The 14,154-nt window shown below is 47.7% G+C and overlaps 1 protein-coding gene across 3 annotated transcripts in view; it reads left to right on the forward strand.

The window, feature by feature from the left end:
- The first annotated feature begins 4,996 nt into the window (after positions 1-4,996).
- The window catches only part of DSEL (dermatan sulfate epimerase like), a 72,333-nt gene continuing 63,175 nt past the window's right edge, over positions 4,997-14,154 (forward strand). Inside the window, exon 1 of one of the 3 annotated variants that reach the window (XM_069620788.1) lies at positions 4,997-5,180. The gene's annotated coding sequence lies outside the window, so the exon portion shown is untranslated. Of the gene's footprint in view, positions 5,181-5,262; positions 5,823-11,255; positions 11,380-14,154 lie in introns of those variants that run through there. The other 2 variants (XM_069620786.1, XM_069620787.1) reach the window with 2 other exon arrangements.

The following is a 14,154-nucleotide window of genomic DNA, read 5'->3' on the forward strand; positions in this document are numbered from 1 at the left end:
AGAGCCTTGCAAAGTTAGAAAGGAATGTGAGCGATCTAATACCAGTAGGGCTGCTGCCGGTAGTGAAGGACAAACTCATGGGAGCCAGGGCAGAGGTCTTGAGCTGCCAAAATACCAGTAGAGATTTTAGGACACTAGCGCCCCCCAGGATAATGGCCATTCCATTTGAACTACCAGATGCTCATGGGCAAACCATCTAAATCCTTCACAAATTAGATTGATCAGTGGGACCTGCAGTAAACCCAAGCCTGCATTTGGGAGGAGCAGCTGATAAGGGGGGGGTCAGAGGATACCGTATCCTGTGCGTTGGTACCAGGGAGAGCAAAGGATGATGACACCTTTTATAAGATTGCGACACGGAGGCATGGTGGGGGCCCCTGTATGTCGGTGATGAGAAGATGGTTGCTTTATTCGCAAGGACCAGACTGAACTCAAAGTGTTTCACTGAGCTCATGTTGATGGCCAGGTGCACATCATGTGATTAGGCCTGAGGGCAGGACAGTGATTCTAGTAACTTGACCAATCATTTAATAGCAGCCCAAGGTGAAGAGATTGTCTCCCACGTGTGAAGATGTTGGAGTCAGACAAGACAAGGCCAATGAACTGGAGGTCCATATGTTATCAGTAGTATATATATAGATGGCAGCCAAAGAGAGTGGGGAATAAACACTGCATATTGTATGTCATATATGATGATTTTTGCAATTATAACGTGCTGTTTGCTTTGAAAAGAGAGAGAGCTCTGCAAATGTTGGCTTATAACACCGTCACCATTTCCTTTTAGTATACAAATACATTTCTTGTTCTTCTCACAAAAGAGTGCACCAAGCCTTTTTCCCTAGAGAGTTTTTATTTGTCGGTCGGGTTGTTGGGACGTTACCCTACAATACAATCATCATGCGGCAAAATGTATTTGGATTGTACAAGTAATTGTACACTCCTACTTCCGACATGATGTCTCTTTTATCCCAAAACAAGTCACAAATACAACAATTTTGACATGAAGAACTTACACTGCAACCACCACCACAGTCTGATAATAGCCTCAAAGTGAGCATTGATTTGTTGGTTCTTCTCACAACTCCATTGTTGTCAGCAAAGATTTTCATCGATGCCCTCTGTACTCAATCTTATTTTCGTGAAAACAGCCCTTAGATTTAATTTCCTCAAACCTTTTAGAAGATATAGAATGTATTTATTCTTTTGAAACAAATCAAAGCACTCAAGTCCAAAACATTGTTTCTTGTCCCAGAGAGTGGGGTAGAATAATTTGCAAGCAGCATTAAATTGTTTTTATTCTCGTCCTTTAGAGGACCTGGATTAAATGGAGATGTGCACTCGATCTCTGGGAGTGTTTTTAAATGTCCCTGGGGTTTGGGGTAGGGTGGGGTCAGTGTCATCCAGGGAAATGTGTTAATTCCCAATAGTGCACAAGTGCAGACGCTTCACGGCACCATCCAGTGTCCTTAGACGCTCAGAGGATTCCCAAATTCCTTTTTGATTGTTTTAAACAAGGTTTAGTGGTCTTGACTCTTGACCACGAAAGTGATAAGAGATCCCTGGGATGGGATTTTTTAAATTAAACCCTATGCTGCTCACTCATTGCAAAGATTCTTCATGTCCAGACCTCAAATGTAGATACATTTGCCCCACTGGCGTTATTAGCTGTTCCTTGCAAGAAGCTCCCTTTGGGCCTTTTTCTTGGGTATCAGTCTGCTCCTTTTACTTTAATCTCTCCTTTTTTGTGGCCATAACAGTGAGCACTAGATCTGGTGAACTTGGTGTTCTGATGTTTACTTTCTCTCTGCTTTTTAGATTACTACTTTTTGATCACGTCTGCTTTCTTTTTGCCTGAACAGAAGTTTCAGTTTCATCTTCATCTGCAATTACATTTGCCCACTTTTTCTCCTGGACATTCTCATCTGCTATGTCAGTAGGTTGGTAGAACAGTACTTGAATGCACTGTAGACTTTCAAAAAAACGGATTTCCTCGTTGTCTTTTATTGACCAGGCCACGAGTGTCTTAAACATTCACCATCATATACTGCCTGTTGATTCATGAGTGCTATAGATTCAACATGTGGTGTTTCTTTCCACTACAGTGCATGTAGTCAGTATATTTTCCAAATGTTCTTATTATTGGTGATTTATATAGTGTCATGCTACATGTCAGAATCCCAGAGATGCCAACCACTTGAACAGGCACACAACATTCCCCTGAGCTGTCCTCGCAGTTATATCTTTATTTCTTAAGTAAAATATAGATGTTTACTATATCCTCTAAACTATAGGACTGGAACAAGGAACATATGTGACAAAGTAATGTCTAGATTACTTCATTGTAATGCTCACTACTCAGAATCATATACTTCCTCCTCAGAGTCTTTGCCACTTGTCCTTAATGTATTCGTTAAAGCCTTGGATTTCTTAGGTTGGTATTATCTAGGATGAATTGGTTGGGAGGGTGTGTGTTATTGCTCATCCTTGTGGAAGGGACTAGGTTTAGGGCACTTTCTTAATTAACATGATGTCACTTGAATGGGTACCTGTCTCTGGCATGACAACCCTTCAATGCTTCAGGACTGTGACATGGAAAAGTAGGATTCAAATAAGCAAAGCGTTTAGTTGGATAATAGAGATATTCATTTACAGCATGATAAACTACTAAATAATGCATCATATAAGAAAATAAAACAAGTCATCATTTTTTGTCAAATCAAAGTAATTCATATATTCTAAGTAATTCATGTAGTGCAGGTATAGGTATGTCCATCAGTACGTCCCCAGTACTTTCTCCCACCACCCTCTCAGTTGACTGCCTTTTCCCCTAACGTGTGCACTGTCCCTTGCCCTTATCTGTATTGTATCTAACGGTACACTGCCTGTACTCTTCAAACACTAAGGGGCTGATTCATGGAATACTTTGTGGGGTAAATCTGGACTTTGCTGGCCATTCAGTGCGTAAACCTCCCACCCCCCTTTGTTGATTCATGGAATCGACTTTGCAGGAAAAACCTGTACACAGCGGGGCCTCCCTGCAGGTCCTGCGTGTCCTTGCTTTCAGTCGAGCCCATTGACCTAGACTCCACGCAGAGGGTGGGTTGGGCCTATGCAGAGCTCAAAGGAGCATGCGGAACATGCGGAATGAGGAAGAACAAGACATAGTGTGGGTGTGTCGAGGGCCCAAGCGAGTCAATCGCACACCCACAACTGCGCTGAACCAAGCATATTAACTGATGAGAATGTGCAACCTCACGTCGGGGAAATCCCCAGTCAAAGGTCGCCTTGGTTGTAGGGGTACATGTGCAGTATTGCCGGGTGCATTGCTTCTCGTTCGAGGAGTGCACAAAGGTCTGTATATGCGGCAGGAATTGCTATCTGTAGGGGCGTTCCCGATGCAATTTTCGCAAAGGGTTACTTTGCAGGAACAATTTTTATTTATTTATTGGTCATTCGTTAGGCGCTTACACAATTAGCAAAAACCGTTTCAAAGCGCTCACAGGGAAATAGGGCGGGGACAGGGGAAGGAAGACAATGAATTACAACAGCGATAAATAAATAATTGAATTAATATTACAAACAATGGGAATGAAAGGGAGGGTGACAAACCTACTATGCCTTGTGAGTGTTCAGAAGTGTTCAGAACGTGCAAGTGCAGGAGTTAAGGGAAAGGTGCTGTGGTGCTCATTGAGAAGTGCTAGCTGTGAAGTGCTTAAGAAGAGAAGAGGAACATAAGTGCAAACTCCCTAAGTCTTAGGCTGAGCAGTGTGGGCTCGCTTTGCTCTTCTTACCAGGTCACTACCTAAGTAATAAATCACAGACAAATTATGTGTATGGAAAAGTTGTAGGCCGTAGGCATTTTATTTTCTTACAGAAAATACAACACACAAAAATCAATACACTGCCATATGCTTTTGGGCACCTTGTGTCCAGTCCCGAAGTTGCCCAAGGCTCCTCCTGAGTCCTTGTTATCCCTGGGCCTTCGTTCCTGGGCACATGCCGCCTACAACATGTCTTGGACCGTGTACCGAAAGAGTACTCGGCGTTCCCACTTCTGCCTGCTCCTTCTTTTTTGGACCGTGTACTGAAAGAGTACTTGGCGTACCGGCTCCTGCCTGCACCCCTCTTCTTCCGTTATTATTGTAGGGTGGGTTGGTTGGCAAACGTTTTTCCTTCCCCTTATCCAGGCACTAAGAGCCTACCCGAGAGAGGTGAGCTCTTTACCTGGTTTGTGCCGCCTCTCCTTTTCCTGGCTTACTTATACACCCACAGCCTTTTGTTCCTTCTTGGGGGCGGCCGGGTTACCCCCATGACCCCATGACCCCTTGCTGTTATATTTCGCACCTTCCCAGGTGCCGCTTCCTGCCCTTTCCTGGATTTTGTTTCTTGTGGCGCCGTTCGGACGCCCCTCCCTACGCTTTCGCGCCGTTTTCCCCCACCCCGTGCCTAAACTCCCAGACCCTCTATCGTCCCGCATTTCATGCGGCCCGGGGCCTGGGGCAAAGCAAGTGCAGTGAAAACAGACAGTGGCTGGGATGAAGGAAGTGAGGGGGTGGACAGGTCAGAGCCCCGAGGATACATAAGGGCCCAGCACATCCTTCACGATGCTGTAAGATTACCGGGGAAGAGAGGAGGAGAAGGAAGAAGTAAAGAGAAAGGTCTTGAGGTTTTTTTCTGAACTTTAGGAGGTCCTGCTCAAGACCCAGAGAGAGAGGGAGGTTACTCCACAGAAGGGAGCCCCGCCCTGAATACACAGAGCGCGCAGAAAATCTTATGCGAGCAGGGACGTGCAAAATCGTTTTGGGCCCTCTGGCTTAGTGGGATCAATGCCATTTTTCCATAAATATACATTGGCTTAAACGCGCCAAAGAAGATTGTGGTCTATGGCTATAGGCTAGGTGTAGCTAATTACATAAACTTGAGTATCTCGACTTGACATCCTGCACTTTTGAAGAGTTGACAAGTATGTTATGATGTTCACACACGGGGCTTCTGTTTCAGGTGACTCCCAAAGAGCGAGGCGCCCACTTCCCAGCTCCTCAGCTCAGAAGAAGCGCCTGCAGCACATGAAAGTGTGCCAAGCCCCCGCCTTAGGGGGGTCGTGCAATGACGCATCCGCCGGGCTGCCCTGCTAGTGACCTGAGCACTAGGATCCGGGGGACTGCTAGCGGTACGTGCAAGTAAGTACTCATTCAGCTCCACCCCTCCCCTTGTCAGAGCCGCACTCTACCTCTCGCTGTCGTTTTTCTCTCCGTACTTCTCTTGCCTCTGCACTCCGAGCCCTGCGAGGAGGAGCGGCCGCTGGAGCAGCACGATCTGCTCTGAAGGCATCAACGACTGCGCCGCACTGCATGCCATCAGCCTGTGCCTAGGGCGACCTCCAGCCTGCGAGCATCTGAGGACTGCGGCGCCCGGATCTGGTGCGGATGCCTGCCTGCGTTTATTTGCAAAGCGCTGCCTCTCGGGTGAGCCTGCGGACCGCGATACCGGAAGACCGACGGCGCCTCTAACATGCGCCTATACTGCATGTGTCCATGACCGCGAAGACGTCGGCAGAATCCGAGTCCGAGGACACGGCAGTGACTCGCAATAAAGTTGCATATTTAATAACCGCTCGCTTTGTGTATTCAGGTGGAAATGACAGCTCCGGAAGGCAAGAGGATTTGGAGGCTGGCGTGAGAGAGAGATAACGCGTCTCCCCAGGTCCTGTCAACCTGGCATAGATGCCAAATGCGTCCCCATTACAGATGCCCGTTTGTCGCTGCTGACATGTACGCGCCGTTTGGATGCATTTTGGAACTAGCAAACTCTTCCCCAACAAGGTAGGGAGCCTTTCTCTCGAAGCTTTTAACCAGCTCCATGAACCGTTTGCTGATTTCGAGCCCAGGCTGACCGTGTGGCTGTCTCGCAGCGCCCGTGGCAGCGAGGCAGGGTTTGTTTTAAGTGAAATAGAAATGGATTTTACATATGTTTTATTGCATTAACAACTTGTAGGGTTCCATTTAAAATCCAAGTTTATTGTAACAGGCACCACCGTAATTGGTTTGTGCTGCCCCCTTGCGGTGGCTGGGCTTCGTGTGTGTTCTATGTGCTAGTGAACTACACCGCGCGTTTCTCTTTTATAAAGCGCATGCAGTACTATTATAGCATGACAGTAACCGGTGCATACACGTTGGGATGGCCCGGGACAAGCAAATATTCAGAGAGCTGCGTTGTGTTGCAAAGCATGAGAGACAGAAAGCTAAGCGAGAAAGGCATACGCCAGGGAGACATAAGCACGCACGATTGCCGTGCTAACGTCATTTCCCGATGTGTACTATAAAAACCGCATGCGAGCGTTACCATTGAAGCTGGAAGGGATTTAGGCCATGCGTGTACTTCATTCATAGCGCAGCTCTCAACTTGCCTGACCCATGGCAGATGTAGGCAGCTCACCCCGTCTGTTTTTGTTTTTTGTTTTACGTGCATGCAGTTCTGCATTTACATTAGGGAAAAACAAATCTCGGGGAATATAACAACATGAAACAAGCATTGGCAATGCCACCAGTGTGGGATTTTGTCTATGCATGGGAAAGACACTTGCCGGGCACAGCCGTAGTGGTATTAACTGGCCATTGATCTTAGCAGGTGTGCAAATGGTGCCTGTACCTGGGTATCTAATAGCAGTGCCTGGCACATGCCTAACATGTACACACAAACCAAAACACGTGACTTTGCCAACGCTTGTTTTTAACAGGACTTCAGTTAAGGACATGCCTACTGTCTATAAATCGAGAGGCTGTTGGCAGACCTGGTTAAGACATTTTTATTACACCACTAGCCGGTGTACAACTCCATTCATAGAAATGTGCCCAGAAATCATGCAAGGGCCAGGCGCCGAGAAGGATATTGCACAAGCCTGCGCACAGAAATTAAAATGTGTGCCCCGTGTATTTGTGGAATTAACAGCACAAAGTAACCGTATTCGCAAGTCATGGTGGGAACGCCCCAACACGCACACACGCAAAGCATGAACAGCCAGAACAGCTACCTTACACGCACCCTTCAAACATTGCATGGTGTCCCCGGTAAGCAGAGCTGCTACTCAAGGACCCTGTGTGAGGTCCCCCGTAACTGTACCCGGCATCCCGACAACATGCGCATGAAAAATCATAACTCAGCAATAGCTCAGGAAATATACATGCAAACCCCTGTAAAACGTTCCTGCATCCAGCTACACTGCTTATGCGTACCCCTAAGTTACATCGGAACCCTGATTGAGTACATGCACCCCGAAATCCGACATGCAATTGTGGGCATGCGAGGGACTGCCTGCAGGCTGTCCCTTGGAACGCCCACTTCTTCGCAAGTTCTTCCTCATTTTTGGTGCTCTGCCACATTCACAGCCCTCTTTGCAAGCCACACCCAAGCACTGCTTGGAGTCTCAAGCAAGACCCTCGATGACTCGCACAGACGTGCTGAGCCAGCATGAACTAGACGCAAGTCCAGGAAAAGTACTGCACATTCGATTCCATGAATCAACAAAAGCAGATTTTCGCACAGTTGCGCACGCAAGTACCCTATTTCCCGTGCAGATAATTCCATGAATCGGGACCTAATTCATTAAGTGCTCGATTCATGGAATATTTGCCCGGTTCAAAGTGAATTAGCACTGCTGAAAAGTGACTGCTGACACAAACCCTGATTCATGAAACTGTGCAAAGTGTATTTTGCAGTGCAAAGATCGGGCAAAGTCATTTTATGCTGAAAAAATGACTATGTGCTGACTTTGCCCGGACTTTGCACTGCAAAAATTCACTTTGCACCGTTCCCTGAATCAGGATTTGTGTCGGCAGTGCAAAGTCACTTTTCAGCAGTGCTAATTCACTTTGAACCGGACAAATATTCCATGATTCTGGCCCTACAGTCTGAGAAGACTGCTTTGAAAAAACACTGACAGTCACTTTGAGTGGAAGGTTTGATGGAAAGGCTTGATTAAAAGGGTAGTTCCAAGAGTTCCCATAAGGAGTTGTTTTGGGCCGGAAGGGGCAGCAACTGGGTGGGGAATGGCCATAGGGATTAGCTTGGCCACAGGTGCTCAATAGGTGGGCAAATTACCAAACACCTACAAGCTGTGCTTCCCTCCACATATGCCAGTTCTCCCTATCTGTACTCTAATGCACACGTTTCAACTTATAGGTGTCTCAATCGACACCTAACAGCCCAAACTAAAATTAAATAAACACTTACAAAATGACATAGGGCTGTCATGGGACAACTTGAGAGGCCCAGGCACAGTGCAGCAAAGACAGCTGAAGTTGCAAGAAAAACAGCCCCCCTTTTCTGGAGCCTCAATGCGTTTTCCCTTTCAGCATTCTTACAGTTTCACTCCCAGTAACTCTAAACCTCTGTACTACGCACGTCACATGTTTTCGATCAGCGCTGGACCAGGAACAACATGTGGACCTGGAACAACGTTGTAAAGTGTCTTCACATTTCACTGCGCGCGAGAACGCCAAACCCCACTAAGATTTAGGGAGACCTCTGTCCAAGAACGTTTCGAAAAGTGGCTTCAAACACTGCAGCTTAAAGCATGTTTGGCCATATATAAGCATGAAGAAAGTAAAGCTACAATAAAAATGGTAAACATGTGTTGAGATTGAGGAAGAACATGCTGGCAGATGTATATCTAATTATTTGCTTTTAAAGCATGGGGTGAGGAGAGAACGCGGGAAGGGGTTTGCTGTCTGGGATGGCGGCACGAGGAGGAGAACACCAGGGTACCCACACACAGCAGGCCCGTGGGATACAGGCCCACTGGTGTATCTCCACAATGCCCTGTTGACCAGACCACCACTGTTTTCATTCACCAATCAGGTGTCCAGTGTGTTTTAAAAGGACCCATTTTAGAAGAGCCCTTGACATGTGTCTGCTCTCAACACAGGCACCGCCCCTGTGCAGTGTTTTTGGTAAAGGGCCATATGGGAACACGTACAAGGAACACTAACACATAGCTGAAAGGGCCTGTTAAGCTATTTAAGGGAAAGGAATGACTTTATCTGGCAGTAACTCTGCTTCAGAAAGCACGCACTGCTTTTAAAGAGAAGCAGCCGCTCCCGGGGATGGCTCCATTAAGCGGCTATTTTCATCGGAATGTTGAGTCTGTCTGGCTGCTTGTCTTTCGATGGGATGTTGAGTCTGTCTGGCTGCCTGTCTTTCGATGGGATGTTGAGTCTGTCTGGCTGCCTGTCTTTCGATGGGATGTTGAGTCTGTCTGGCTGCCTGTCTTTCGATGGGATGTTGAGTCTGTCTGGCTGTCTGTCTTTCGATGGGATGTTGAGTCTGTCTGTCGATGCCTCTCTCTTCATTCATCCGTCCAACTCTCCCACACGCCCCTCTTCGGGTTTTTTTTTTCAATCGCTTTCCCCGCGCGGCCTTCTAGCAGCTCTCCTCAGCCCTCATCAGTCCCAGGGGCGGTGGCAGAAGGAGGGGGGGATGACGGGGAAGGGGGGATCTGCAGGAGTCGTTCAGCCACGGGCACATCTGTAATGAATTGAACAACAGGTCTGGATGCCTGTTGTTCCGTATCCGCTTTCTAAATACTCCCCTACCCCGACCCCGCCCTCCAGTACCCCAGGGCGCAGCAACCAAACCATTGCAAGGATTTCTTCTTGGGTTTTTTTAAAGTAAGACTCCTTTATTTTTCAACTATTTCTGCGATAAAAGTGAACATGGAACGCTCTTTAAGAATGGTTCTAGAGCGATTCTTGATTTCCCAAAATCCACTGATTTCAGAAGCAAAGACAATGCTGCTTGTTAAGGTGCGTCTCGGCAAGTACACGCATTGGCATAAGAACCATGCAAACACCCCGGCAGGGGGACTTATATGTCCCTTGCTTTTTAAAACACAATTGTACCAATCGCCTTCTCTGCCATTGATTGCTTGCTCAGTGCATTGGCAACAATATACAACGCTGTACAGAGCCACATCCAGCGTTATGTAAGCACCACCGAAGCACATATAGAGGCCAAGTTCACACACCTGCATGGACTTATCTGATACACCTAAGATGTAAAGGCATGTCAAAGTTCACGGCTCGGTGGGAAGACTGGATTTAATTGGTGATCTTATTATGGTACCATCTGTAGGCCATGCCCCCAGCACAAGGCTGTTACCGCAAGAACATACTGTCATCTCTTGAATCGCGCCAGGTAATCGCCATGTGATTGGAGTCCTTTGAACCCTCCCCCACGCCCCCCCCCCCCCCACCGCTCTATACACACACGCACGGCGGCACACACCGACACACGCGGCATTAAGGGTGCAGGCAACTCCTGTCGCTCAGGGCGGGCGTCCAGTGAGGATCACATAGCCACAGTGTCACCCTCCTCCATCCTACAGCAAAAGTCCCCCCTCCAGCTGGGTGTAGGTCCGAATAGCCCAATCACAGTGCCACCTGCCATGGTTGGCACACATCTACGAACGGTTGAAGAAAACACTCGCAACAGCGGGTTTCAGTGTTAGCAGGGTGGCACATCCCCCAAGTCTCTAGGATGCGTAATCCTTCGCCACGTGTGCAGGTTAAGGCACGTCTGAAATGGCAAATTTGGTCTCCACTGTTCCTTTAATCTGAGAACAAATTTAAACTGTATATGGCTTCCTTCTGTAATGGCACAGCTGGCTTAAAACCAACTCGTTTTGGGGGGGGGGGGGGCTTTCCAGCGCAATTGCCAGTGGTTATGATTACTTCTAAGTTTCTACTCCCGCCACTCTGCATGTGACATTTGTGGCCCAGGCAGACTGAAAAAAGGCTAATTTGTCTGCCAGCCTCGGAAGAACACTGTGGCTGAACCTCATCCTAAGGCATTGGGTCCCCATTCTCACTTTCAGGTCCCATATCAAGAACTGGCAGGGGGTGGGGGGCGCTTACAGAATTAGTCACATTCGAGAACCAGATCCCTCTCCCCTACAGCTAAAGGGTGGACTGGAATGAACAATAGGCCTGGGCATCAAATAACTAAATACAAACTAACTCACATTCTAGAAGTGCAAATAGTGACATTTTCCCGCAATCGGAGAACTCCATGGGGCACACGGCCATTCACAGCCCCCGCAAGTAGCACCTCGACACTGCATAACTTCTTCCAATGGTTCGCCGTTGACCAGCGACACCAGTCCTTACTAACCTGCTAGACCAGTCCTTCAAGCACCAGGGCGTCCCCCTCGCCTCCTCTATGCGCACTTCCTGGCAAGGCTGACCGTGCGCTCAGAAATGCACCCAGACAGTTTGGCAGGAGGTAGCAGCTCCAACACTGGCTGGCAAGAGAGTTCTCCAAAAACACCGCTTGTGGCGTTCAAAGTAATTCTGATCAGTTGGCGAGCCGTCTCCAAGGAAACAGGTGAGCGTTAAGAGCCAGTCTACTGCAGTGCCGTGTACACGACTGCAGCCTCCCTGTTGCATCTCTCCGTAGCTTTTTACGGGAATTACCCCCAACTCGTGGCCGCACGCAATTCAGTAATGTGTTCCAGCTGAGCCTCTCTCTAGAAAGGGGCTGGATTGCAGGCAATGTGATGTGTTTGAGCTAGGCACGGATGCAGCATAGCCAGGGCCTTCTGGAAGTGGACAGTCCAGTGGGATCCCGGGGAGAGATGCTCTCTCCGGGCTGGAACCCCAGAACCCTAGATAGCACTCTCTCAGTCTGTAGCTAAGCAGTGTGCCAGTCTAGGTGTCTGCGGGCAACTCACAGACTGTCATCAAAAGGCATCTAATATCAATTGGGGCCCACTTTAAGCGTCAGCCTTGGGCCTCTGGCACATGCTGGTGTTGTTCCAGCCTTTGGACCAGAGGTCGAAGTGGGCAGATGCGTTTGGGAGCGGTGCTCCTCTACTTAAAAAAAAAAAAAAGTTTTACTGTTCCTATACTTTTATTTTTAAAAGAAACCGTTCCAGAATGGTTTTGTTTTAAAATAAAAGTGCAGGGAGAAGATGAAACTTGCACTTCAGTGCACTGCCCTGAACAGCAGGCACATGTGTTTGGGGGGCGCAGGCCAGTGGGGAACATAGTTGCCCTACTTCTTTTCGTTCACTTAAACCACTGCTTTGGACACGGTGACGCCATCGCCCGCAGATGTGCAGAGGACGTTAAGTTTTTACCATGGTGAAGTCTCCAGGGTCCATGCCAAAGCAGAGGCTGCGTGTCTGCATGGCGCATGTGTCCCAAACCTACTGATGTTCCCTGTACACCTTCTTTGCGTTTCTGTTGGCCAAACTGCAAACACGTCCATGCTGTAGTGTTGCAATTGGACTTGTCAGACCCCCCTCTGTAATGTAGACCTCCGATGATGGAATAATGAACTTCCGTTGACTTTTTGTGTCAGAGCGAACTATGTGGACTTGTGTCACGGTGCCTAAGCTCGATGCCCCGTCAATGGGGCAGAAGTTCAATTGGGCAACGGAAGTGCAGCGCTTCACTCAGGCCGCCCAGACTCCCATTGAGATATTGACCGAGGCCGCCGCTTTTCAATAAGTGACACGCGCTGTTTAACGCCCCATTCTTGCAGTCGAAATCCAGAGAGAGGCATTCGAATTCCGCACTTTCTCGCCTGCCGTATAAATGTGTCTCAACCTACTTTGCATGGATTAAAAAATAAATAAATAAACTGCGAAGCTTGACACACTCTCAGAAATGCACATTCCCAGGCAGACTGTGAACACGTGTTCCGTACTGGTTTCAGAAAATCAAAAATGTTTTTGTGGACAAACTTTATCAGATAATTGCCATGATGTGGAGTATCTCTCGGACATGACGTTTTTCAAAAATATTACTCCGATTCCCATTGGTTTGCTTTCCGGAGATTGTTGTATTTGACTCTCTGTCCCTTCCCCCCGGGGGGGTACAACGCATCGGCCTCAACCGTGACGCTCAAAAGTTGCAAATTACAGTGATAAATGAGGTATGTGCGAGAGATCATGGAGCAGTGTTTTCTTCACATGTTACTGTTACACCCCTGGCTGGGCCTGACCTGGGCGTGTAGCGCGTGCTGCTACAAAATGGCGTACACCACACGATGTGCGCGTCTGTGCTGCACCTTTGGCTACTGAAATAGGACTGGGAGGAAAGAGTTCTCGGAACATTTTCCGGCTCTGAAAACCTGTTGTGCAGGATATGTTTGCTAGTCCATCCCCATTACTGGCTAGAATGTCCCTGTGCATTTAAGTGCAGTCGCTTACATGATGGATTGTTCACGTGGGGTGCAATTACTGGTTGAGTTTTCTCATGTAACCCCCTGAAAACTCGACTAGCTGGTTCCCTCACAGGACATGAAGTGCTGCCGGGGGAGAATGGTGTCACATTGGTGCAGCCGGGCGAGCAGGCATACATCCACAGCACAGTGTGCCACAGTTGGGATATGCATAAGACCATACCCTCTCTCTTTGCTCTGGTAAAGCTGTGCTGCGTGGCTAATTCACAGAGGCGCGAAGTGTGGGTTCCCTTTGATACTTCAATAGATGCCAGGAGAAAGCAATACCACAGAGACAGGGCTGTGATCAGACAGGCCAAACAATTGTCCAGCATTGAGTGGAGTGCTGCCAATACAAGGCTCTTCACCAAATATAAAAATTGGCTTTGCCATCATAACTGCTCCCTACTTACTGCCAATTGGACATACATGTTCAAAATCTTACACTCCAATGATAACAACAAGTTCTTGACCTATAATTGAACTAATCTGGCTGACCACAAAAGCAAGGAGCTCAATTCTATTTCTGAGTCAGTTTTGCTCACTCTTACGTTGTCATTTTATTATGACGATATAAATGTGCAAGCTGAAATGAGTGAGCAGATGCATATTATAGACAATTTGATACTGATATCGGATTTTGATCTTGAGGACACACGAGGGATAATTGTGAGATTACGAGCTTCCAGAGCGTGTGGCCCAGATGCTGTTCCGAATATAGTGTACAAATCTAACCCTGACTATTGGGCCGGGATTTTGGAACTTTGGTTCAGGCATAGTATATCTACCAGAACAATATCAGATAGTTGGAGAGAGTCCATATTGATCCCTGTGCATAAGAAAGGCGCTATGCAGGACGCCTCCAATTACAATCTTCTGGCCATGCTGGACACAAATTCTAAGGTGTTTGCCTCAGTGATCTTGGGGAAATTG

Source organism: Ambystoma mexicanum, chromosome 5q, assembly GCF_040938575.1.
Source record: "Ambystoma mexicanum isolate Mex_15411 chromosome 5q, UKY_AmexF1_1, whole genome shotgun sequence".
NCBI lineage: Eukaryota > Metazoa > Chordata > Amphibia > Caudata > Ambystomatidae > Ambystoma > Ambystoma mexicanum.